The sequence below is a fragment of the Apodemus sylvaticus genome, chromosome 4 (assembly GCF_947179515.1).
Source record: "Apodemus sylvaticus chromosome 4, mApoSyl1.1, whole genome shotgun sequence".
In the NCBI taxonomy this organism is placed as follows: Eukaryota; Metazoa; Chordata; class Mammalia; order Rodentia; family Muridae; genus Apodemus; species Apodemus sylvaticus.
The window spans coordinates 87,070,097-87,097,426 of record NC_067475.1 but is presented as its reverse complement, the minus strand read 5'-3'; the positions used below and the strand labels follow the sequence as shown (position 1 = coordinate 87,097,426).

General features: G+C 36.2%; 1 long non-coding RNA gene across 2 annotated transcripts in view; it reads left to right on the top strand.

The window, feature by feature from the left end:
• The window catches only part of LOC127683238 (uncharacterized), a 701,246-nt gene that overhangs the window by 452,620 nt on the left and 221,296 nt on the right, over window positions 1-27,330 (top strand). The gene's annotated exons all lie outside the window — the stretch shown is intronic.

The following is a 27,330-nucleotide window of genomic DNA, read 5'->3' as shown; positions in this document are numbered from 1 at the left end:
TAATTCTGTATTTTTGTAATGTTTCTATTCAGCTTACCTCCAGCACAACTAGAAGAGCAAAAGAAAGTTTGGCACTTTCCTTAGCTACAGAAGATCAGATTCTTTCCAGCACGATTTTCAGGCAACAACAATGGTGTACCATAAACTAATTACTTCCTAGAGCTTTCCCCTTGCTTATTTGTGATCTTCTAAGGAGTCGGAGCAGATGTTTGACTCTGCCTACGTAATGAGGCTTCCTATACTTGAAGCACACTATTACCATCAATTAACTGTGCAATGTTAACACTTGTAACTGTAATGCACAGATAGACCCAATTTTCCACTGCTGGAATTTAAAAACAAACAAGAATCCCTGTGTGCTCAGAATATAAAATGAAGCTGGAGGCATCTGCTTTGGGCAGTAGATTATCAGTAGTTTTGTAAGACTGGAGTCTAATAAACTTAAGATGGAAACTATGTTTATAATCACACTGCTTTACTCTACGGCATGATGCCCAAGTGTCATTAGCTAATGGAGAAAGTTGCCTTTCATCAGTCTATTCTTTCCCAGATATATCAAGGTAAAAGTAAAATGATTGCTTCCCTCAAATCTCACCAACTCCTCCAAAGAGTCATGATCTCCTGTCACAGCTGTGTATACAGGATACACTGCACAAAATCACCCTAATTAAAATATTTTCCCATTTACTACTAAGAGTGTCAAGTTCTTCACATGTAAGGGTTTTTCCCCCAGACATCAAGGCACTGTCTAGGACACACCAGATGCCAATAATTCTTTAATTAATTGATTGATTGATTGATTGATTGATTGCATGTGAGTACACTGTAGCTGTCTTTAGAAATACCAGAAGGAGACGTTAGACCCCATTACAGATAGTTGTGAGCCACCATGTGGTTGCTGAGAATTGAACTCAGAACGTCCAGAGGAGCAGTAAGTGCTCTTAACCACTGAGCCATCTCTCCAGTACCACCAAAAATTCTTATCTTTTTAAGACATTTATTAATTTAAAGATAGCCTTACTACAGTTCAGACTGGCCTCATACCCATGATCCCTGACCTCTGCTTCTTTGATTATGGGTATTACAAATGTACACACACACACACACACACAGACTCACACACACACACACACACACACACACACACACACACGCACAGAAACATACCATTTAACTACACCATTATCTTCAAGCATTTTTAAGATATACTATCAATTCATGTCATATGGGCCTTTCATTTACAAGTTCCAAGTGGTAGTTGGTTTTCCAAGTCACGGAGTTGCTGATTCTCTGGTTGTTTTCTTCCCCAATTTGGGTTTCCATTAGCACAAGACTCCTGTTCTGTACTGTTTCAGTCACAATGTCACTTTGAAACCATGCCCGTGCAGAGCACTAATTAATGAAGGCCACAAATACTAAGTCTTAAAGCCTCACCTTTGCCAATAATGATGAGTGTTAAATATGAAATGACCCTTAAAAATTATCACTGCCTTATTTTTAGCAGTAAGAACACTAAAGTGAAGAGTGGTCAGAGTCATCACACATAACTGAGATGGATCTAAAATTCATACATGTTTGCTAGCTTTCTGTCCTACTCAATTTGAACATCCCTAATTTTATGCATTAATATGCTATATTTCTATGAGGAGATGGAATTGTTCCTGTTATTTGCTGAACTATTTCTGAGTTTTGCTACATTCCATTATTTTGACATGTTTTGATTCCTTAACAGATAGTCCAACTGTAGGAAAGTAATTATCCCTCTACCTGATTCTATAATTTGTAATAACTCAATTTGTTTTCTGTGTTGTTTTGTTGACTTAAGTTTTCAGTGAAGAGGTTCAATTGAGGAAATGCCTTCATTAGATTTTATTGGCAAGCCTGTGAGGGCGTTTTCTTGATTGCTGATTGATTTGGGAGAACACAGCCCATTGTGAGTGGTGTTCCTCCTAGGCTAAAAGTCTTGTAGTAAGTAAGAAAACAAACTAAGAAATCTGGGAAGAGTCAGCTATTAAGCAGTGTTCCTCTTTGGCTTCTGCGAATCTCATTTCCTAACCCCCTACAGTGGAGTTTTTTTTTTTTTTTTTATAACCTGCTACTTTGCTGAAGTTGTTTATCAGCTGTAGGAGTTCCTACAGCTGATAAACAACTTCAGCAAAGTAGCAGGTTATAAAATCAACTCAAGCAAATCAGTGGCCTTCCTATACTCAAAGGATAAGCAGGCTGAGAAAGAAATTAGGGAAATGACCCCCTTCACACCAGCCACAAACAGTATAAAGTACCTTGGAGTGACTCTTACCAAACATGTGAAAGATCTGTATGACAAGAACTTCAAGACTCTGAAGAAGGAAATGGAAGAAGACCTCAAAAAATGGGAAACCCTCCCATGCTCATGGATTGGCAGGATCAATATAGTTAAAATGGCCATTTTGCCAAAAGCAATATACAGATTCAATGCAATACCCATCAAAATCCTAACTCAATTCTTCACAGAGTTAGAAAGAGCAATTCTCAAATTCATCTGGAATAACAAAAAACCCAGGATAGCTAAAACTATTCTCAGCAACAAAAGAAATTCTGGGGGAATCAGTATCCCTGACCTCAAGCAATACTACAGAGCAATAGTGTTAAAAACTGCATGGTATTGGTACAGTGACCGGCAGGCAGATCAATGGAACAGGATTGAAGATCCAGAAATGAACCCTAACCCCCTACAGAGGGTCTTGAGGAGGTGTTTCCCTAGTTTTAAGTTTCTGCTCTGACTTTCCTCAGAGATTGGGTGTGATCTGAGAGCTGGAAGCTGTAACAAACTCTTTCCTCTTCCTCTTCTTCTTCTTCTTCTTCTTCTTCTTCTTCTTCTTCTTCTTCTTCTTCTTCTTCTTCTTCTTCTTCTTCTTCTTCTTTTTGTAACAGCTTTTTATCAGAGCAGTAGAAACTTGACTAATTGCAATGGCTATTCTTAGTTGCGTTGCTATATTTGGAATTAACTAAATCTAAAGTGGCTGGATACCCATCTGAGGGATTGTTTTCTTTAATCAGTGGGAGGAACTACTTTGAATCTGGATCCTTTGAAGTGAGAAAATCCACCTGTAATCTAGACCACACCTCCTGGTGGCAGCCCACATAAAAGAGCACTGAAGAAGGGAGCCATCACTTTTTGTCTGCTGGCCCTGCTTTCATTGACAAGTCTATTTTCTTCACTAGTATTAGTGCCTGCTTCTTTGGAATTATTGTGCTCACTGAAGACCAGCAGAGACATTCAGCCTCTCGAACTGAACAACTACTGGATTCTTGGACCTTCCATTGCTAGACATTTTTGTACAAGCTGAAATATAACCTGTAAAATATTTTAATAAATCATATATATGATTGATTAAAATCATACATATATCAGAACCGGTAGAATGGATATGTGTGTGTGTGTGTTTGTGTGTGTGTGTGTGTGTGTGTGTGTGTGTGTATTCTGTTCCTCTAGAGCACCATGACTAGTACAGTAATAAAATCATGCCTTTTACCTAAGCAGGTGCAGTGCACCCACGACTACCACTCCTTATCTTCCTGTTAACCTCTTCTGACTAGTTTCCTTACTGATTTCCTCTGGGAAATATTTTCCTCTGCAGGATGATGCAAACATTGTAATAATCCTTCTTTGTGTGCCAACCCTCCCAACCCACGCTGCCCCAGAAATAGAATGTTAATAGTTACCATAGCACAAGAACTAAAGCTTTAACAAGGTCTCACGACTGTTTCCATGGATACAGTCTTATGACTAGATGATAGAGAGATAGACAGACAGACAGATAGATAGATGATAGACAGATACAGATAGAAAATACATGATAAGCACATGTGAAAGAAATAAATCAAAGCATTGATATTATTGTAGTTGAAATGTTAGGATTGTACTGATTTCATTAAGATACATTTTCTAAGGATTCACTAATTTTATAGTCTGTGTATTTTTAAGACCTGAAGAGAGTTATACACACACACACACACACACACACACACACACACACACAAATACAGTTTGCTCTATATTGTGGCTTACACATCTGTCAATTTAACCAAGCATCAAAATTAATAATGGAAAAATTCTTTCCTTGAAGTTGGCTTTATTCCATTCTTTGTTACTTAAGTAACAAATACTTTACTGTATAGTAGGTTGGATTAAGTACTATAAACAGTGATGATTAAAATCTCATTCCTTCTCCCTTGTTTTGTCTCCTTTGTTTTGTGTCTCCCTCACCCTCAGTCCTTTTGTCTCTGTCTTTCTCTCCTACTGTTGTTGGAGAACATGCCTTTACAAGCTACAATGCCCAGAAAAGTGGACTGGTTTTCCTTTTTTCTGTGAGAACTTAAAGTTTAAACTGCCTTTTGGTGACATCATAATTATCTTAGTATCGGTCCAGAGCCCATGCCCATAGTTTTCGGGAATCACAACCAGATTAGAAATGTCGATTCCTTCCCACTTTGATTGCCTATCACTTCCCAGTCCTTAAGCACTGAGCTGCATCTCTAGGCCTGTGTTGGCTTTTGGCAGTCCTTGGAACTTCAAATGTGTCTGCCTCTGCCTCTGCCTCTGCCTCTAGAGCAGCCTGGGTTCTAAACCTTAACCTCCAAATGGTCCTCAACCTCCAAGTGGTTGTATGTAAAGAGTTAATTTTTTTTCACATTTATGAGACTCTCAATCAGGTGGTCATAAGTTTTAAATATTTCATGTAGTGGATTGTTAATGAAGTGGATGTTTTTGCAGGAAATCTTAAAGCAATCCTTCCTTGTGAAGAAAAATCCACTCTGTCTTCTATATTCATTCTCCCCATGGTGTATATGGCTTTATACCGGTCTTTTGTAGTTCAGGTCACATCGTCCAAAACTCTTTAGTGTGTCACTGAAATGCTATTTGGAATTGTTCCAGGATTGATTGCTTTAGCCTTTCCTTTGTTTTTCTTTCCCTGTACAGAAAGCTTTTGACAAAACCCTCCTTAGAATGATAATGATCTTTGGGTGTCACCTTAGTTCAAGTCCTAAGTATAACTGGAGACTTGTCCAATCATTCACAGAACTGGCTACTGGCTCCATTCACTTTTTTTGAAGATTGGACCAGCCTTCCAGTATCTCACAATCTTTATTAGCTCCCTTTCTACTCATAAAAAAAAAAATAGAACTGAGTTCTCATTGATTTCTGTTTGGTTGTGGTTGTTTGGTTTTATTTTTATAAGCTAGGTTGTATCTGACCTCTTATGAATAAGGACAAATATATGTTTTCATACATCTTTCTTATTGTCAGTTTTAAAAGCTTGATATTAACTTCCTTGGAAACTTGAGCTATCAACATCTTGTGTTGGTAAATATAAAGAGACACAGGAAGACTGCCTCTGTGCTTTCCCACCACTGGCTTCTCCCCCCGCCCTTTTTCCCAGTAGAAATGTGTCAGGCCTTTTGGAGGGGACAAATGGAGAGAGCCCAACCTGGTGCCAGAATGTTGCAATCCCTCTTTTCATGGTGGCGCTCCCTAAGGACTGTCCCCTACACCCTCCTTCACACAGACACACATACAGTGGCAGATTCGAGCTTTGGGAATACATATCCCAGCCTCTGTGTTGCAGAGGCTGGCATCCTCCCTGAGAGAGATGGCTCCTGTCCTTGAGAAAAAGGAAGACCAAACATCCTTGAAAAGATAAGTGCCCCACTTTTGGGCCATGAGAGAAGGGCAATTAATTAAGTGTTTCCCACACAGCTGTGGCCAGTTTATAAAAAACACACTAGTTCTTGATAACACCATAAAGTTACTTCCCAGGTCAAAGGAGTGCCCCTCCCAGCTGCAAGATTCTGCCCCATGGTCTGAATAAACAGTGTCAAGTTTGAGGGATGGCTTCCTGTTTCACCTCCCTGTCACGTGACTCCAACGCCTGAGGATTCCTGCTTATGCACAAGTATAAAAACTCCTCAGGCCCTAGGAGCGAGCATTTCATTCCTAACCTGTGCCCTGGGGAAGGCTTGCAATCCAGGTCTGACTTGAAGGCTCTTTTGTTATATTACATGAGGTGGGATTGGAAATTCTTGGAGTTCTCCTGGTGTTCCCCAGGCCTGGGCACAACAATGTAAGGTTGTGCTAAGTTTTCTCTTTTGACCTATTACCCAGTTTTCTCAGTGATATCATCTTGAGACTGTGTTACAGTTCTACAACCTGAAAAGAGACTGCCACAGTCAACTGAATGTTCTCTTTACCATAGGCCTCTTTCCTCTTTTTTCCAGTCACACCAGTGCTTGTCCTGCCTCACTCCTCATTACCTTTCTCAGTCCCCGACACATAGCCTATATATAAGAAATTATAATATAAAAATTCCTAGACTGGTTATCATTCCCATTCTACACGTCTGCATGTCCATCAAAGGTAGGACACATTCCTGCAGGTATTTATATGTTCTCCTTTTTGTGTAACTAATATTCTATATGAATATCCCATAGCATGCTTATCCATTCTCCCAAAATAAGACATTAGCTCCTTTCTAGCTTTTGATCTTGATGAATAACTAAAAACATTCAAGTGCAGGTATCACCATCAAGATGCATTTTCATCTTGGGAGATAAAAGGCATCTTGATGCTTGCTTGCTAGGAAATCTATCAGAAACATATTTAATTTATTTTTGATAAACTGCCAAACTGTGAGTAGCTGTCTCATTTAACCTAGGCATCTCTGCCTCCCACTGCCTGCACAGTATTTGATGTGGTCCCTGTTTTCCATTAGATCCATTCTGATGAATGCCTGCTGTTGTTTCCTTGTGTTAACCAGCGTTTCTCTGAAGACCACTGTAAGTCCCTGCCCGTGCTAATCCCCTTTATTGTGTGCACGTGTCTATCCTCCTTCTTGCTGTGCCTCCTCACGCATTTTGAGCATCCTCTAACCCAGTTGTCTACCTTTCAGCTTTTGAACCTTTCGAGCTTTCAGCACTGTATGTACATCTTGGACCTTTGTCAAATATATGACTTGCAAGTATATCCTCTCTCTGTATGTCTTGCTTTTGCTTATTTTAAGATATGTTTGAATTTTATTCTTGTTTATTATATGCTGTGAGTTTGCATGAGTATATGTTGCCTGTATGTATAGGCCACAAAAAAGGCATTAGATCTCTAGGAGCTAGAGTTGCATAGACAGTTTTGAGCCACTTGACATGGGTGCTGGGAAGTGAAGCGGGATCCTCTGGAAGAACAGCAAATGCTCCTAAACCCTGGGACATTTCTCCAGCCCCCTTAATGCTTTGCATATAGAAGTTTTTTGTTTTTTTAAATTTTGATAAAACTCAACTTGCTTATTTTTGTGTGCAATCTAACAACTTTTCAATCACAAAACTCATCTTCTTTTTATTATAATTTTTAACATTTCAACACTTATTTCCCACCCCACAATTTGCTTAATGTTAATTGATCTTGGAGCACTTTCCTTCTATAGTGTGATAAGGGACCACAGGATGAAGAGTGGGATAAAGGTAAGGGCAACCAAAACTGCTGCTGCTGCCACAGTGACAAGCAAGCTGCAAGACAGCCAGGAAGATGAGATCCCTGCTGAGAGAGGGAGCGCAGCCAAGGTTCTCAACCCTGTGTTAGACAACAATTAACCTGAGAGCACAGCATCCTTCTTCCCAGGAGTCATCTCATAAGATTTTTTTGAAAAATGTTCATTCAACAATATTATCCATTGTGACAGCTTTCTGTTTGGAAACCATGGTAGCAGCCAAAGCTTTTATTGCTTAGGCTTGGGTTAGTATACTGTTTTGTTTTGAAAATGGGAAGACTTACATCTTTGCTCATAGACAAAAGAGGATTTTCATCAAATCTCATGACATATAGGAATCAAGTAACTCAGAAATATCTAATTGTGCTGTTACCATTGAAAACACTGTGTCCTTTCATTCTTCTTTATCCAGTGAGGAAAATGATTTATAAAGAACTTGTGGGACAGTTTTATGTGAGCTATGTGTTTCTAACTCTGTAGCCTTGGTGGCTTTACTTCACTGTTTGCTTCACTGAAACATTCTGAAGTCCCCAGAAGCACAGCCTAGCATGCCTGTGTATGTCTTTGACCCTAGCATTTGGAAGCAGAAGGCAGGTGGATCACTGTGAATTCAAGCTTCAAGGCCAGTATGATCTACATTTTAAGTTTCAGAAGAGGAGAGATTGTTTTTAAAAGCAAAGAAGAATGAATCTCCAAGGCAGAACTAGTCTGATGCTATCCAAGCAGCTCAATCACTTTACCTGAAGATCCCAATAATTTTAGCCTTAATTGTTGCTTTATTTTGAAATATAAATAAAACCGAAATAACGTTGTTGACATTTTCAAATATATTTAATATATATTAATTTTCTCAGTTTGTGTTTTCTGCCATATTTAAACTTGAAAATAAGTGAAACTTCACTAAAATAAAAGACCTAGCATTGGATTTGTTTTAATGAGAAGTAGGGGGTATTCCTTTCTTCATAACAGTTTGGAGTCTAATATTTAATGACACATTTCCATATCCTATATTTATTATTTAATCATAAAATTGTACTTTAATCCTCAATTAAATCTTTGTTGCTCTTAGAGACAAGGTGTCGCTTTGCAGCCAAGGTTGACATTCCCCTGGCCATACCCTACTTCCCTGCTCCCAGGTCCTAGGATCACAGCCACATGCTAAAGTATTGGATGAAATTAAAATTTTAGGATGCCAGACTTTTGAATGATAATAGACAAAAATAAAACTAACAATGGTGGGCCAGTAAGATGACTCAGCTGGTAAAGGTATCTGCTTCCAATCCTGATGATGTGAGTTTGATCTCTAAGATCCATGTCGTGGAAGAAGAAAACTGACTCCCATAAGTTGTCCTCTGACTTACACAAACTTCTGTGTATATACTTATATACATGTACACATATGACAGAATAAATAACACTATACTCAAACAGCAGCAACAGCAATGAAAATATTGCTGTAGTTGCAAAACATGGATGGTGAAGGGAAGAGAATTACTAGTGCTAGTTTGAGGCCAGCCTGGGTTACAGAGTGAGACCCCATCATAAAAACAAAGCAACAGTCACAAAAGCAAGGGCCAAAGGTGTACCTCAGGGGAAGATCTTTTGCCATGCCAGGGCTTCCCAGGATCAACCACCCAATGTGGCAGAAAGAGGGATCATTTGAACTAAAAAGAAGAGAGGTGAAATTTTAGGAATATAATAAAATCTGAAGGAAGAGGAAAGGAGGTAGGAGGAAAGATGGGGGGGGGGGGAATCACTGGGCAGAAGATCAAAAGAACATCCTTTTAGTGAGAAGACATCCAGAAGACACCTGGTGTTATGGGTAGGAATTTCAACATATATTAATGAATTTTTGCAATATCTAATTTCTACTAATCTAAACTTGATTAGTAACCATGATTGGTATATGAGGTGCCAACTAGAACTAAGTAACAGCAGCCAGTAAACAAATACATGGAAACGTCAGTGGACATTAAGTAGACACAACTTACAGTCAGTCATCAGTCACAGCAACAGAGTTGGCACCATAGTAGTGATCAAACTGGCAATTTTTTTTAATGGACAAAGAGCCAGTTTCCTAGCATGCCCAAAGCTCTCCCAATCAGACAAATTGTTATGGTCTTTAGGTATAATCCTGAGGACAAAATCAACTATGATGTTTGCATTTGCATCTAAACTAGGAATAAATAGACAATGAGAATCACAGTGAAGAAGTCAAAGAAAAGGACACAGCTGGAATATGTCTGTGTCATCCATGTGTGTCTCCTTGTGTGAGTTCATGTCACATTGTATCCATAATCTTCTAGAAGCCTATAGCTCTACAGACATGATGACAGACAGAGTACTAAACATGGAAAATAGTACCTTGAACTTGCAGGACTTCACCCACAAAAGAAAAAGGACAAATGAAATAAAACATGTCCTTCCACAACAATCAGTTTTGTTTTGCTTATACCACTCTACCATCTCATGGAAAGTCTTAACTCCTGCATAAAGTAACAGGCTACTTTATCTAGATTCCTGTATTTTAGCCATTACTGACATATTCATATCCCTGTCTTGGGTCATGTGAAGTCTTTCATTGGCCCCCATCTCTTCCTTGTGGAATTTTTTGACACTTTTGATGTAAGACTGAGGCAATGTTCACCAGAGATGTATTTCCTCCATAAATATGCTCATTCTGGGGACTGGGTTCCGACAGCATTTAACAGTCAGAACAGTAAAGGGAGAGAATGAGAATGACAGGAACTGTTATTCCACAACATCCCCAGTACACATGTCATGGTGGAGAAACAACACCAACAAGGTGAGAAAAGAAGTCAAGATCCCAGTGGGATACAGTGATGCTGCTTCCCGCCTCTGCCTTTCCTACTAGAGCTTTCCTTTACTCTTCGCTCATTCGGTGGCCTGTCCATGAGGCTTGGACATCAAGGAGGAGAATGAAGAAGTGAGAATTCTCACCTCAACTGAAGAAAAGTTCCATTAGTGGAAACAGAATGGACATAAAATTTGAAAATAAAAAAAGATACATAGGTATTCTGTATATGTTCTAGAAGGTACAGAAAAGAGTAAAGAGATGAAATCTTTAAGATAGATAAAAATCATCTTTATAAGTTAAATCTATAAGGTTGAAGATGAAAATGTCCTGGGTAAAATAAGACCTTGTGAGAGAGTTACACAAAGAAGACTGAGCAAAGAAAACTATCTGGTTACCTTGGAGAAGAGGAAGATCTGAAGGTACCTGCAAAGCTAACTGAAATACATGCAACTGAATTCCCACGAATAAAACAAAATGAGGCAGCAAATACACTTATTTCAATTGATATGCAATTATTTTTTATACTTGAGGAAAATTCAAATAGACAGTTTCCGAAATTCAAGCGACTCAACCACAAAAATCATGGACTGCTGTTCTGAAGAATGTCCCAAGCAAACAACCCATTTAAGGAAAGACAAGGAAAGCAGATCCCTTCTGAGGAACAGCACACTAGGCAAACAGGTTGGACAATTTGACCAAAGAAATATAACCCTTTAAAAGCAAGGTGACAGAAATGTATTTTACAATTCTAAAATTGCTGAGCTTTTTCATTACCGGAAGATCTTGACTCCCACAAATGAAAAGAATCTCTCTAACCATGTGTTCTCTGCTTGGTTTATAGTAACAGGCATGAATTCAGTGCTATCAGGCAGTCTGTTGTCCAATCAGATTCCTACTCATTACCCTTCAAACTAACAGTGCCACAATTCTTATGGCATCTCGGGTAAGTCTGAAGACATGAAACAAGGTAATTCTAAGAGAGTGACTTGTAAGTTAGCTCTTTGAGTAGGAAGCTGAAGAACCAGTCTTAACGACAGAGACAAGGTTAAAAGGACATTAAAATAAAAAGCTGATTTTAATCAGATGCATTAGGTAGGCGAACCTTAGCCACGTCAAGGGAACGTAGAAAGGAGCCAGGATGGACCATGAGAGTGAAGGATTTACAGCATGAGATCAGTACAAAGGAGAGGCAAAGAGATGTGGAGTCTACGGGGCAAGTGAGAAAGACTGTATTCATTCTGAACAAGGTGGAAATTTCCTGTAGTATTTAAACATGGAAAATGTTATTTTGTCTGAGTTTTAAGGGATCTATCTAGTCACTTTGTATATAAACACACAGTCCCCCCATACACACATACACTCACATATGTATATATATATGTATGTATATATATATATATATATACACACACAGACACACACACAGACACACACACACACACACATTGACTCACACACACACAAGGTCTTGACTCAGGAAGTAGAGTGGCTACTTGGTCTGACAGGTTCTTCAGATAGCTAATCATCTGCAGACTAAAGTGACACATGGGGACAGTTAGCTGGCTTTGTGAATATTTTGAAAGAAAGTTCTGATGTGTTCTCCAGACCCAGATTTCACTTGATGATATCAGCTTGAGGAGACGCACAGCGAGGTAACCTTCTCATGTAAATTTTAAACATGTTCTCTAGTTCTGCTATCTAAACTCATTATTGCTGTTGTGTGATCATGGACTGCGGTATTTCTCAGCATATTGTCATCACTAAGGCTATTGGCTAAGGGCTTATTTCCTAAGACATGACTCTAAGTCCCTGCAGTGTTTTGAAAGTAGAATGAGACATTCTGATTCTGAGTTGGACCTGTTTTTCTTTTTGGGTAGTAGGTAAGCTTTTGAGAGGAGTTCTACATTTCTAAACAAGTATCAAAAGGAATTGATTTCTCTTTTCATTTCTAAGGCTTTTAAAGTGACTAAGATTGTATTTGATTTCTGTTGTGAAATGGATTCTTAGTTAATTACTTCTTTTCTTTGGGGCTTCATCTGCTTCAAGTCATTTGCCCCAAGCAGTAACAGGAAAAACCACAAGTTAATATCAGCCAAGTTGAAGATATGAGCAGTGAATACTTTACTTTCTTAAGGGGGTGCCAATGCCTGATGCCCTGTCCTTAAAGACTGACCTCCAGCCAACCCCTTTCTGTCCCTCTGTCCTAAGACACATGGAGCAGGGAAAAGGCAGCATGGTGTGGTTGGGGAACAACTCAAAAGAAGCAAATGACACTTGCAGAAAGCCTGAAGGGACGGGCAAGTAGCATCTGATTAAATACTTTGGTAAAAATAAAAATCAGTACCTTGTAAAGCAAGCAGCTTTCTTTCAAAACATAAGCAAAGAAACAAACCATGTTTTCTGACTGATGTGTTCCTTCCTACTGCATTTCTAGGTTTCTCTAAAGCTGCTTTTTATAAGTTACTCTATTCTTTAGACACTGAGTGCTTCAAAGACCAAAGCACAATAGAAACCAAATACCCCTCACTTGAATAAGATGTGCACTGACAAAAAGTTACTTAGCATGCAAGTTACTTCCTAAAATGTGTCCCAGGAGAGATTGTCTTTGGCATGAATACATTCCTGTGTGGCTGGCTGTATTGTGAGATGCCCTCAGTAGGTCTTTAAAGGGATCTCCCAACAGGAGATGATGCACCTTCATTATATCTATGCATTTAAGAAAAGCAGCAAAGGGTCCTTGCTATGTGGGGCTTTCTTTTTGCAAAGTATTACATAGATAAACCAATTGAGAGTGAAACAAATCCATACCTATAATACTAATATCATTTGTTAAATCAACTATATCAAGAATAGAGAGAATATAAAGCTACCATTATATGACAATTAAACCTGTAGACAAGGTTTATGAAAAGTTTGCATGTAGAGAAATGCTTTTAATAAAATCTTAAATTTAGATATTTCTTCCTTCATGATCATGAAATAAGATATGGCAACCTAGTGAGAGCTCTTTTCATATTAATATATACCATCCAACTTGTGCAGTGACAAGAAATGAATGCTCTAATTATTGACATTTTCATGTTGTTAAGATACATCAAACAATTTCTAACACAAAATTGTTTACTAGTTATAGATAAGTTACTAAATCAACTGCTCAGCTGTAGATTAATGTGTCTATGTCACATTTTCTATTCTTTCACTTGCTTAACTTCCTTCTTTCCTCCCTTCATGTTTATTACCCCTCTCTCCCTCCTTCCTTCCATCCTTCTTCCTCTTCCATTCTTCTTCCCCCTTTCCACTCTCCTTTTCTCCCTCCATCCTTTTTTCCTTTATTCATCTCTCTCTCTCTCTCTCCTCTCTTTCTCTCTCTCTCTCTCTCTCTCTCTCTCTCTCTCTCTCTCTCTCTCTCTCTCTCTCTCTCAGGGCTGAACCCACGGTTTGCACTCTACTACTAAGCACATTCCCAATCTTCTTGCTTTTTAGTTTTGATTTTAAAGTAGGGTCTCAATATATTGCTGGCTTGCCTTCAACTCGCCTAGTAGCTCAGGCTAACTTAAATTTTGCAAGCAGCCGTGAATTCAGGCCTGTGCTACCCTCCTGACTAAACCTTTTCCTCTTCACCCCCTCGTTATGCTGGAATTTCTGTAAACACTAAGCTCACCTGTTTTTAGAGTGACATGATTTTATTTCTATTGATTATTGTTTTCATGGTAGTTTGAAAAGATTATAGGCCATTGGATTGTAGGTCATAGTGTGCAAAAACTTTTGAAATGAGGCTGCAATGCAGCCTAAGAATCAGGATTATGCATTGATGTGGGGAAAGAATTCTCTCTTAGAGCCTCTCATACTGGGTTTATATATTTGTACATATACATATGTATATACACACACATGAACACACATTCACACACACACACACACACACACACACACACACACATATTCTGACCCCCTCTACTGTTCCTTCATCCATTAGCCTTTTGCCTTGGGTATTCACAGAATAATAAAAGGATGGTGTTCAATGTGTTAGTTTTACATCTTGCTTTGATAGATGTCTCAGGGGCTGTTAACTTGCTTTGCTTTGAGTGACCAGGTTCAGCATATCTAGTTCATTCTTGGTGATGTCTGACACAGCAACTTCATCAGCCTCATTTTCTCTGAAACTTGTCTACACTGGCTAAACTCTCTTCCTTTAGCTTTCTTGACTGATTCCTCCTTGTTCTCTCCTGAGAACATCAGTGTACAAACATCTGCACTTTCACCATCTGAGCTATATTTAGTTAGGTCCCAGGGTTTTAAGGGCAATCTTTTTTTTTTAACTTTTTATGAGAACACTGAACTGTTCTGCCTTCAAAAAGTGAATTCAAAGGCTACTTGGCATTCCAGATAGACATGTCAGTTTCTGTGACCCAAATACAAGCATTGTTCTTCTACCACTTCCCAGTAAACAGGAATAATCACACAACCAAGCACCATGGATTTCCCTGTGTCTTGCTTCTTCCCACTTTCAGAAATGGTGTTCCTTGTTGGTTGCATTTACAAGTCATCCATCCTGAAGACGCTTCTCATAGGTTACCCCGTGGTCTCCAATCACCCCTCTCCAGTTCCTTAGCTCATGTTGGTTATACATATAGAATTTAACCAGTCTTTCTGCCTGTACTGAAAAAAATCTCTTGCAATCATCAGCAGCCCAAATGGCACCAAATTCAAGGATCATGGCCATATCATTTTCCATCCACATTCTCTCATTTGTTAAAATAGTAGACTAATACAATCTGCTTTAATCAGTGGTGGATATAAACTTATGAAGATAAAATACTTTTCAAGGTTTTGGCATGTAGCACTCATGCCTTTGAACCACAGCCAATCTCAGTATGTGAATTAGATTTTTACCTTTCTTTGGTATCTAATCCAATGTCCCTAACCTGCTACCAAACTTTAAAATATTGAGAGAATCAATGTTCCTGAATGATTTATATCATTTCCTTATATAGTTTTTTCTCTTTCTGCCTCTCTCTATCCTTTCCTCTCTTCAGTCTCAGTCTCTTCCTCTCCATTTCTTCCATCTTGTAATTTTTTTTATCTTTTTTGCAGCATTTCACAATTTTACAAAAGCTGAATATTAAGTTCTTAGCTCAAATTACCCTCTGATGTCTGCTTTCTGTGGTCATAAGCCTCCAGGGATAACTTCTCAGTTCTATTTCTAACTAATCATGACCTATTTGGTCAAGACTTGCTTTCCTGAACTATTTAATCTATTTCAAAATGTTGCCAGAGTTTTCACTTAGATATTTTGAAAAGGAGTAATAATCTCACTGTTGTTTTCTGGTTGATTTTAACCACGTTTAACCACATTTTAGGGGTGACATATGTTCCCTGATACTATGTGAGTGGAAATATCCCCACTTCTCATTAGCATGTTAAGTTACTTACTTTACTTTAACTTCCTATTCCAGGGTGCATTCATTTCTCTGTTTATTATTATTTAACTTAAATGGACTAACTTCTATGAAAATAAATTCTGATTTTATTATAACCTATTTGTATATCTCTTGCGCCCAAAACAAAGTAAATAACTTGCAAAATGTATGGAAAATTTATATATATATATCTTTCTGTATCAGTAGAAATCAAAATGTAGAATGGTTAAATATGTGTGGCTGGTATTTTATTAGGTGAGTACATGAATATAACAGGTTCAGAAACCATATACTGTTATCATTAGGGACACAAAATCAGGGAATGTAGAATTCTGAGCAAAATTCTTATTATCAAAAAAGTGTTAAGTTAGCAAAGAATTTAAATTACTTTTTTCTTTCTTTTCTCTTTTCTTTATTCTTTTATTTTTTTTCAGAACTGAGGACCAATCCTAGGGCCTTGCACTTGCTAGGCAAGCACTCTACCCCTGAGCTAAATCCCCTGCTTTTTTATTTCTTGATTCCTATTTTTGAAAATATTTTGTTTATTTTATTGAGTACACAATCCCTACTACAAATGTGGATAATTAATTTCATCAATAAATGGATGGAGATATAAGCAGTGTTATCAATCACTTGACAGCGAAAATTCAATTTTATTGTTATACAGTAGTTAAATTACATTTGAGTAGTTACTAAAATGACCTCAGTTACTTTGACCAAATATGTGAGATGCTCCTTAACTTTTGAATATTGGTTGTTTTGCCTTAGATCTTCCTTTCTAATGACAAAAATCTAACATATTTGATAGAGCTGGGTAAATGAGCATCAGTGAAGGACTTAGGGGAAGGCTTATGAGATAGAGTTCAGAAAATGAGAAATGCCAAACCCATCCTAATATCGTTCCTGTCTCAAGGCTTCTCTGGGTGTCTCTGCTAGGATATATTGTATTCAAATTTTTCTTTGATATAATTGGTTATAAGTAGCAGAAACTATCTTTATTCAACAGAACTTGATTGAGATACCTTTTGTGCCCCAAAAATGGCAAAGGGCAGGTGCAGTGGCACACATCTGCAATCATTTGAACATTCAAGAACCCACAACAGGAAGATTAATGTGAGTTTGAGGACAGCCTGAGATATATATTGAATTTTAAGGATGCCACAGCAACGTATGTATTCCATTTCAGAAGTGTGATAAGAAGCATCCATCCCTAGACAAAGATCTACAGACAACCACTGGCTTCTGGGAGAAGGAGAATTAGCCTTTTGTAAGGATGGTCTCCCTTATTGTTTATCTAAAGCACAGTATCAGCCTTGAAACCATATACACACAAAAACAAAAATGGATTCAGCAGCAATACAGTGATAGTACATGCCTATAATTCCAGGACTCAGGAAGCAGAGGCAAGCAGGTCTTATGCATTCAAGGGCACCCTGGAATACAGAGTGAGGTCCAGGACAGCCAAAACTACACAAAGAAACTTAGTCTTGAATGAATGAATGAATGAATGAATGAATGAATAAATAAATAAATAAATAAATAAATAAATGTAGGTTCTATTTATGTATTTTGTGCATATAAACATACATGTTTGTGTGTGTGTGTGTGTGTGTGAGAGAGAGAGAGAGAGAGAGAGTGAGAGAGAGAGAGAGAGAGAGAGAGAGAGAGAGAGAGACAAATACAATCAAAGAGAAAGGTTATAAATTTGACATTGAGGATGCCCTGAGATGGGTTTGAAGCCCAGTAATTGGAGTAGCTGGAGAGAAGAATGGGAGGGCGAAAGTGATGTAATTCTATTTGAATTGACAACATTAAAAAATAAAAGTAAGAAGTGCCTAGAAGCCAAAGAACTACTTTGATTCCTTGTGACCTTCCTCTAATTCCTATCTGGTTCTCAGTTATCTGACTCCTACGGGATGTGCTTGTTTTAAGGAGTCAATGAGCTGTACTACTGTTCAGCAAGTGTCAGACTCTAGAAATGAGGTGAGGAGAACCTAGTTACTGGCAACTTACCCAAATAAATACTTGAGTGTGTGAAAAGACTACAGAGCAGAGAAACTGAACTAAAGTGACTGGAGGAAGAAAGAGACCGCTTTAGCGTGTCTCCTTGGTGTCCTCATGTTCATCAGGTTAGCCTTCCAATATCTAACCTCTCCTGTCAATATTCACAACTTGCATTGAGTCTTGGCTTCAGACACCATCCAGAGCATGGTTCTTGTCTGTGCCTGTGGCACATATTTCTTTTCAAAGATAATTTCTGCAAAATTTCTTTCAAAGACCATTCCAGAAGTTTAAAATAGTAAGGACTGTATGATCATCACAAGTCAATATCACAAAGCATGTGTATGCATTGAAGTACTAAATAAATACTTCTCTAATAAATTAGCAAATAACTTGACTTTACATCTCAAAAGAATCATATTTTAAAAACCTATAATGGATTTGAGATGTATGTAAGAGGCAAATAAAAGCGATTTATAGAAGATCTTAGACACTTTTGCCTTCCTGTGCAGTGTTGATAAAATATAGGAAGAGCAGAGCCATGTACTAAAGTATAGTAGAGAAATACTTATTCAACATACACACAGTCAGTAAAATATGATTAAATAAACACAGAAAAAGTAATCATGAGCCTTTTGGAACTCTGACAACAGACACTCTACATGACTCTTAGCACAGGCAGAAGTAACAAATATTAAAATAAAACTAATTGTGATTTAAGGAAGACAAAATCAAGGGCTATTCAGGAATATTTCCTTTTAATTTAATGAATGTAAAATACCTAGTCTGATGATACATGGTTATCGATATGGATTGCAAACTGAGGGGATAGATTTCAATGCTAGAAAGTTGGTTTCCAGATTTCCCACACTTACCAAAAAGATGAAATTCCTTATGTTTTTCAGCATGTGAGAACATTTATCTTTTCCACTGCAACCAAGGACCAAAAATATGACCAAAGGAAACTTGTCAGAGGAAGAAAAGCTTTGGCTAAAATACCAGGAACTCAGCAATAAGGGGTTTCATATTGAAGTGTTCATTATGATTTCTAAATAGAACTGGAGTGCCAGCAACCTATAGTGTCTAGCTTTGCTTCATGTCACAGAATGAAATGGATATATTGATAACACCAGTCTCATTAACTTTATATTTAAAGAATGTTGTGTGTAAAATAATGATTAGTACCTAACAAAGTTATTGGTTTATAACCAGCATTATTTGGAAGTGTGTGTGGGGCGGTAGGGGCGGGGTAGTTCTCACTATATTGAATAATCTTCCTACCTTGGTCTCTCAAGTGTCAGGAAGTATTAAAAATACATAGTAATACTAATGCCAATTGATGGTTAAATGTATTGATCTGGACCTCAGAGCTAACCAGATGTGTTTGAAAAAGAATTCAATATCATGGTGATCATTTAAATATAGGGGACAAAGTAATTTTTTTACAGGACAGGAAATAATTGAACAGAGTTGATTGAGATAGGAAAATCAACTGGGGATATCTATAATCTTATTATAAAATAGAATTTATGCAGTGAAGTCACCAATGTAGTTACTAAAACTAAAAACCTATGAATTATTATTTTGGGGTCCTAACAAAATAAAAACACATCTTAATAAATGTCATTAATAAAATATGAACATGTATATCTGGTGTTATATGCTTGGCATATGATTTAAACTATGTTTGTATTTTAGTAAAAAATATTTTCAGATTTTTAAAAAGCAAGTGACTGTGAATGACAACTCCTTCTTGCACTGATAAATCAACTAAAAATATTTTTTATTTACCCTTCAAAGATGGGCATGTGTGTTTCTTTGCTTATACATATATTAAATGATTGGGTTTCATCTTAAATATTTAATAGCATAAATGTAAGTGTTATTAAGTTTTTATGTATTACATGTATATCTATAAACTGACATTTTATGATAATGCCTCTTTAGCTATTTCTATTCAATATATTCTACTCAGAGTAAGAGAAGTTTCTGAGTAGAAAATCAAGTCCTAATGTGTACCTACGTTCAGTCAAAGTTATTATTTTTAAAATGCATTCTCTGCATGGGATCTGCCTGCGAGTGTAGAATAGCTTAGTAGTATGAGAATAGAAAGATTCTCTCTGGCAGAAGAAAGCAAGTAATGAGAGGGGAGCAGCCTGCTGAGGTAACCTCTTTGCTCCTTATGAGTTCTGCACTGTTGGCTTATGAATTCACCTCTGTTTCTTAGAAGGGAGGTCATCTATCAGCTGACTGGCTTCCCAGAATGAGCAATGATGCTTTGAACTATGCTGGTAACTTATCTTTTGAAGTTTGAAAATATTATTCTGATAATTGGAAAATACTTCTTTCCTGTTTCCAGAAACCCACTTCTGAAATTGAATAATTTTATTTCCCAAACACTCTCATTTTGCTGATGAAGAAAATACAAAAGATGAAACAATGTAACTTTGACACCAAAGGTCTTTCAAATGTTAAGGCCATTTGATGCCTAATTATAAACCATGGATCATAGAAAGCTAATTTTGAGTAATTAAGTATTTAAATAAATTTAAACAAGGATGAAAATGGCATATTCCGATTAGGGGCTAGGTGACATAACCATGTTTCCAATGTAGAGAATTTATTAATATGGTAAGCCTCTCTAAATTAGTCATAATCATATATTCTAAACCATTTAATGTGTTTTGAGCTTACAAATTGAGACTGTATTTTAGTAATGCTACAAATGATTATAAGAATAAATACTACAGAAGATATGGAATATTTTTAATACACACATAAACATACACACAAAGAAACACAAAAAACATTAAATTAAAATGAACAGACATGTTTATCTCTTTAACACAAATAGCTAACACAATAATGCATGTAAACACACTTGGAAAACCTTTACAGATACAGATTGAGTGTAGTTATAAGTCAAAAATTACATTTTAATTTAAAAATAACCTAAATAGAAGTGAGGCCAACACAGTTAGTCCACATTCACGCCACTGAAAAACGAAGGCACAGATGTGTAAGAAGAATGTACAGGAAGCACTATGCCAACTATGACCTAGAAATCCCAGGAAAAGTGCTATACCTCATTGCAAGCCATGAGATTTAGATGAATAAAACTACAATGTATGTCTTCACCAACCATCCAAACAGGGCTTGATATGAGCTGGAGCAGCACAGAGAATGAAGGATGAAAGCAGAGGTAAAGTAAGAGTAGTAGGTACTAGTCCTCTTGACTTCATATGCTACACAGTTTTTTGAAGAAACTTGCTAACCACTCCCATTGGACTATTTTGAAATCTGTGAATTTACACAAAAGTGCTTCAGAAGGTAGGAATCCAGTACATCCAAAGCTTAAATCATAAAACTCCTAGAAGAATAGGAATTTTGTATCAGAAAATTCTTGATCAAAATAAGCTATGAAAAATATTATAAATACCTGAAAAACCTATAGATTATATTATGAAATTCAAATAAAAATAAATGGAAAATATACTTTTAATTTGTAATTGAGAGTGATTTTGAGGCCTAGCAAATGTGTTTCTTTACCTACTATTACTGGAGACATAATGAATTTTGTATTGATTAAAGCAATTGACACTTTAATATATGAGTATATACATATATATATATATACATATATATATATATGAATTCCTCTAAAATCTTTCTCACATGAATCAAATTATTTGCCTTGAGCTTATGTCTGACTTAATGCCAATGAAATAAATTAAGCAATTATAAATGCTGATACTTGTTTTTAACCATTTTCATTGATAAATTCCAAATCGTCCTGTACTTGTTTGGGAAATTCCCTGTTGCTACTTAAATTTCAATTGCAGTTTTATTATATTTGTATTATTGAGATGGATTTTAGGAGCATGTAAGATAAGCTATACAGGAGGCAGAAGTTAGCATCATCAAATTGTAGTGTTTGTTGATGAACTGAATTTGACTTTTTGAGAGTAGAGAAAGAAGTTGTGATCATAAGGAAGTAATTTACAAAATATAAGCTTTTGTTTTTTAAAGGAAATTACGAGTCCATGTTAGAGAAAATTTCTGATGAATGTTACCAAGACCTTTGTCCTAAATAAAAGTATAATATCTTCTACAGAAAACCAGATACATATATCAATTTTAATTGTCAGAGACTAACCCTAAATTCAAATTATTTCTATGTTACTTGGAACACATCAGAGCATGATTTATAGAAACTTCTCAGAAATAGAGGCTTTGAATTTAACCCTTACCTCCAATGAATACTATTTAATAGATTCAATAAGTATTTCTTAGAGCAAATGGATAAATTAGTGAGTTACTGAATGGATATTTGCAGATAAAACTGACTAACATGTTAAAATGATGAAAACTTTTAGAACTAAATAACAAAGACTCTCTGCACTGAGTGGCACTCCCATGCATGAACCTGTTTCTTCAAGCATCAGTTTTAAGAGATACAGTCTTTCCTTTCATCATTCCGGGTAACTGTCCTAGTATCCACATACTCCAGTTGAGGAGACACACAGAGGTGAGGGAATGGGGAAGATAAAGCTAGAGTGCTGGACTTGACTCCCTCCCAAGAGTTTAATCCACTCCCCCACATTCCAATTTACAGTAAAATGAAATTGGCACATTAACCTGAAAGGAAAAAGAAAGAAAGAAAAGTGACCAAATTTATTCAGTAAATCCACGCTATCATTAATTAAATAACTCTGAGTTTATGCATATCCAATAGGAGTTTGGCTGTGGAAGAGCAAAATTAGGTTATATTATACTTAGTGAGAGAAAGGGCAGAGATATAAATTTCAAAATCCTAGGGAGTTGAATTAAAATAAAGAATAGGTTGTACTTATAGTTAAGTGGCTTTCAAAACTCTGATGGGCAAAGATAAGACCGAGTTCTCAGTTTTCCTGTTTCTTCAGAGAACCTCTTGCCTCCTCCAGGAACTCTCCCGAATTTGGAGTCTTTAAGGTAAGAGTCTTTAAGATATAACTAACCAGCAGTGTTAGATCAGAATACGTGTGTGGTGCAAACATGGAGAGTAACACATGCTTTCTCTTTCATTTGAGATATTCCTAGTCCCTTACTATGGTCATTAAGAAGACTTTGAAAGTTTCAGTCCTGTCTTTGTGGAAGTGAACTTCATTGTATGTGTTCTCAAAGCAGTCTCCCATAAGGAAAGGCAAAGCTAGATGGACAGTGTGAGGAAGGGAAGCAACAGAATAAGATGAATGAAACTCTACACTGAGAGACCATTGGAAATATGATAAGTGACAAATGTCACTTGTGTCTAAGGGTACAAAGAGTGTATAAAATATAAAGCAAGAAGGGGATACAGACAGGACACAAAACATCCACAAATTCTTCATGATCCACATTAGCTCTGGGCATTTCTTTAGAGCTTGTGACAATTTTCTTAGATGTTGTGTTTACAGAAATGTATTTGAACCTCCCTGGGCTTGGAGTGTCATGTGCTGTCCTTGGGTTGTTTTTTTTAAAACATAAAGTGTAATTATTGCGTGTCTAACAAAATGTCTTGTGCCATAGCTTAACCCAAACAATACATTAACCCCCCCCCTTTTAAAAAAAGATTTAATTCAATATTCCAAGGCCATATAGTGCTCCCTCAAATTTTTGTTCAGTGTCTCAGAGCAGTTTGTGTATACTTACCTGTCTTCCATGCCGGTGAGGTAAATTAAACCAGTTTTAAGTATCAGAGCACCTTGCACATCTTTCCATAGTTAATGCATATTTGTAGCCTTCAGGCAACTTCCTTTAAGAAGCTTCTTGTGAATCTATTCATAAAGATTTGTCAAGCTTACCTAATCAAGTGTCCAAAGTTAATGCTATACTGATATTAATGTGTATATTTCCAACTAATGTTGGTGTTATAAACATCAACATTAGTCCTTCAAACACCTGCATATTCCATATTAATTAAAACTAGAAAGGTACATTTGGCCTAACTGCACTGTATTTCACAGGACTCACCACCCAAAAGAAATGCACAATTAGCTTTATCAGTAGAAAGCACATTTGAATACACAGAAAATAATTCCACACGTGAAGTCATTGAATAGTTTGTATTACATAGACGACTACCCCCAGAATGCCATTAGATAAAGTATGAAAGAAAGGTAAGAAATTGATATATTGTAGCTTAATGAACTGCAAAGAGGTTCTTTTTAAAACGTTTTAATGATGATATTATTGGTGCTGGAGGATTGCTCAGTGATTAAGAAAGAATACTTGCCGTGGACCCAGGCTAGTTTCCCCATTTTGGGAGCTCACAGACATCTATAACCCCCACTTTAGCTCTGACATTCTTGAGCCCACCCCTGTTATCAGCAGGCACCTGCACTCATGGGCAGATTTCCACATCAGAGATGCACATATGTACACTTAATTTAAAAATAAAATTAATGAAATCATTAAGATAAGGTAGGTGCTATTTTTTTTTTTTACAGGACTGTTGCTAGTAATTCTCTTCTTATTCCCAAAGTACTTCTGTGATCACGAAAATATCCACAGTACTTACAGATTAGGAATGTGAAATTACTGTATTTTAAGCAGATTCACCTTTATATCAGTGTGTTAAACACTTGATACATTTAAATATAAAAACATTTACAAATTTATGTGCAGCTTAGGAGAACTATGTTAGGGTAACTTTAGAGTCCACATAAATAGGATTGTGTAATTATTCAAATGACCAGCTTTGCAAAAAAAATTAGTTAAAATGGAAAGAATTTTTAAGTCAAATAATAAATGGCCAATTTTTAAAAATCAAACCATATTTTAAAGCAGGTTATTTTCCTGCTCTTTAATATGAGTGCCATAGCAAATGAGATGAGCACACAGTAGGAGTGTTACGTGCACAATGCCTGGTATGTTACCAATGCTGTCTATTACAAAATAAGTGACTTAATAAATAGCCACATGTTTGTATATGTCCAAAGTGCTTAATGAGTATAAGTGTGAAATACCAGGATTACTAACTCTCTTCATTTAAATTAAAAGAGACATTCCACCTTGACTCTATTCAGACTGTTGCCAAACTAAGCAGAGATGCTCTTCCTCACTAAAAACATCTAGACTTATTTGGGGAGAATGTAAGATACACGTTTTGGTTTCTCATTATTAGATTGATGTACCGTTAAGTAAAAACAAAATAAAAAGATGTTGGAGTTTTATAAGAACATATTTTATGTATGACTGAAGTTTTCACAACACTCTGAAAAAGCCATCAGATGTTAGATTTAAAAATAAAATCAAAAGCATTTTCTGACAGAGTACACATGAAAAATTGGAAATCCCAGTATCTTCAATAGAAGTTGTAGAAAGTGTTTGTCTCCTTGGAGTACGACACCCACTTAACACAGCAGAGAATAAGGTACTATACTGTAAACAAAATGTACAGTAAAGGACAATTGTAAATTTACATAAGAATAGTTCATAATTATTTTGGTGTTTCCATAACAGTTTATATAAAATGAATTAAAAAAAAAACCTGGAGATAGCTGTCACCACTCTTTTTTGAGAACTTATCACTTATATGCACACAGACACATCTATACAGCAATATACTGATGCATTTTTACATGGATATTGAACTAGATTTTACTGCCTAAAACTGAGCTCTGTGTTAGCCAATCAACATTATCCACACTTGAGATACTCTTACATTATGTGTTCTTGTCATGTCATATCTATAAAAACATGAAAATATAACTTTACATTATTTCAATTATTTACATTAGTTCAAGCTTGACAGAGAAAAATTGATAAGCTCAATTTTTGGAAGAGTAGGCCCAGAGGTACAATAAATAGCATTGATTGTATATAGTTATCTTTTTAAAATAATTTTTAAAAACTCATTTTAAGTATAATATGGAAATAATTAGTCTGCAATTTGGTCATTCTAGCATTCATTATTCAAACTTAAAATGTACCTCCAGCATCCCTGATGAGTAATACACTCAAATTATTTTGTATGGTCTTGGAATTTACAGAAGGGATGGTAAAATTTAATGGAGATCATCATGAAACTATATGTCACCATGTAGAATGCAAGTGGCTACTGTCAAATCTTATATTTCTGATAGGTAAAAATAGTCAATAAGGATGCTCTACCAAGCACTTGGTCAGACAGTAAATATTACACAGAATTTTTAATGAGAAAAAATAACCTATATATCTTAAAGGTAACTACTGGGTGTCAGTTGCTTTTAACCCTAAGGTAATTTTATTTGGAGGACATTAGTGGAAATGAAAATAAAAGGCATTTTAATAAAGGGAAGCTAAATGGCTGAAATGAATCAAATAGCTTAGGATAATCTCTTTAGTGAAAAGTTACAGAGATGGGACAGTATCCACATTACACAAATTAAAGTGTCCCTTCTACTTGAGGCTTAAATAAGAATTAATATATTAGAGTTGATTTTATAGATAGAAATAGGAAAAAAAGACTGTTGTAGGTGACTAAAGTATTCAAAAACTGATGTCAGTTCTTATAATTTTAAAGCTAAAAATATATACTTCAATTATAGAATTTGGCCAATGTACAAGTATCTGAACAGCTACCTTCAAGCCATTTCTGACTTTATATATAATGATTACTGCTCCTACAGAACCTTAAATACTTCAAGAGCAGAAAATCACACAACCTGACATTTGGTAATATATCTGATTTTTAAATCTTTAAGCATTTATCTATATAGATTAAATGCTTTTTAATTAACAAATATTTTACTATTATGTAGTATGATACACAGAAAAAATAGTTTTAGATATACTATTTGGGGAAAATTCTACTTGTCAAAGAGAAAATATTCCTGTCTTTTAACTGGGGGCCTTTTCTTAGGGATCCTAAGGACTATGCATTGGTGTCTTTAGATCGCTGGATTTATGACCAAACTGTAGCTAAGCAAAATTAATTGGACCACTTGCAAGTAAAACAATAGAAAAATGTTTATTTCAAATGTCAAGCATCGCCAAGTAGTTTTGTATTAACACCAAATGTTAAAGAATAGGATACATTAAAGTTTAATAACAATATTAAATTACAAGACTGGAGTCTCCTCTGTTTCCTTCCTCAGCATTTACATATTTGGCTTTGAAAAATATGGAACTGATACCATGGACCTTTTCCATCACTTCCCACTCAGTTTGACTTTATTTTTTTGTTTGTTTTTTTGTTTGTTTGTTTTGTTTTGTTTCTGTTTTTGTTTTTGTCTTAACCAACCAGTACGGAAGCAAATTTATTTAAAAGCCAGTTTGTCTGTGAAAATACCTAAAAATATTTTTTTTTATTTTAAATGTTTTTTTTTCCTCTTTTTTTTTTATAAAACAGGTCACATCTTGATGCAGTTGATGTCAAGTGTGCTTAAGTCATTATGAATCAAGAGACTAACAATAGTGGCTGCGGAAACGGGTTTGTTGTCTGTACAAAGACTTCAGTTAAATGATAGTACTTCCACGTTAGCTGTGCATGTCCACCACGCTTCCTCTGATATCGGAGTAGAAAAGGATGCTCTGTTTGTAATTAATCTTTCCTTACACTTCAAGGTGAACT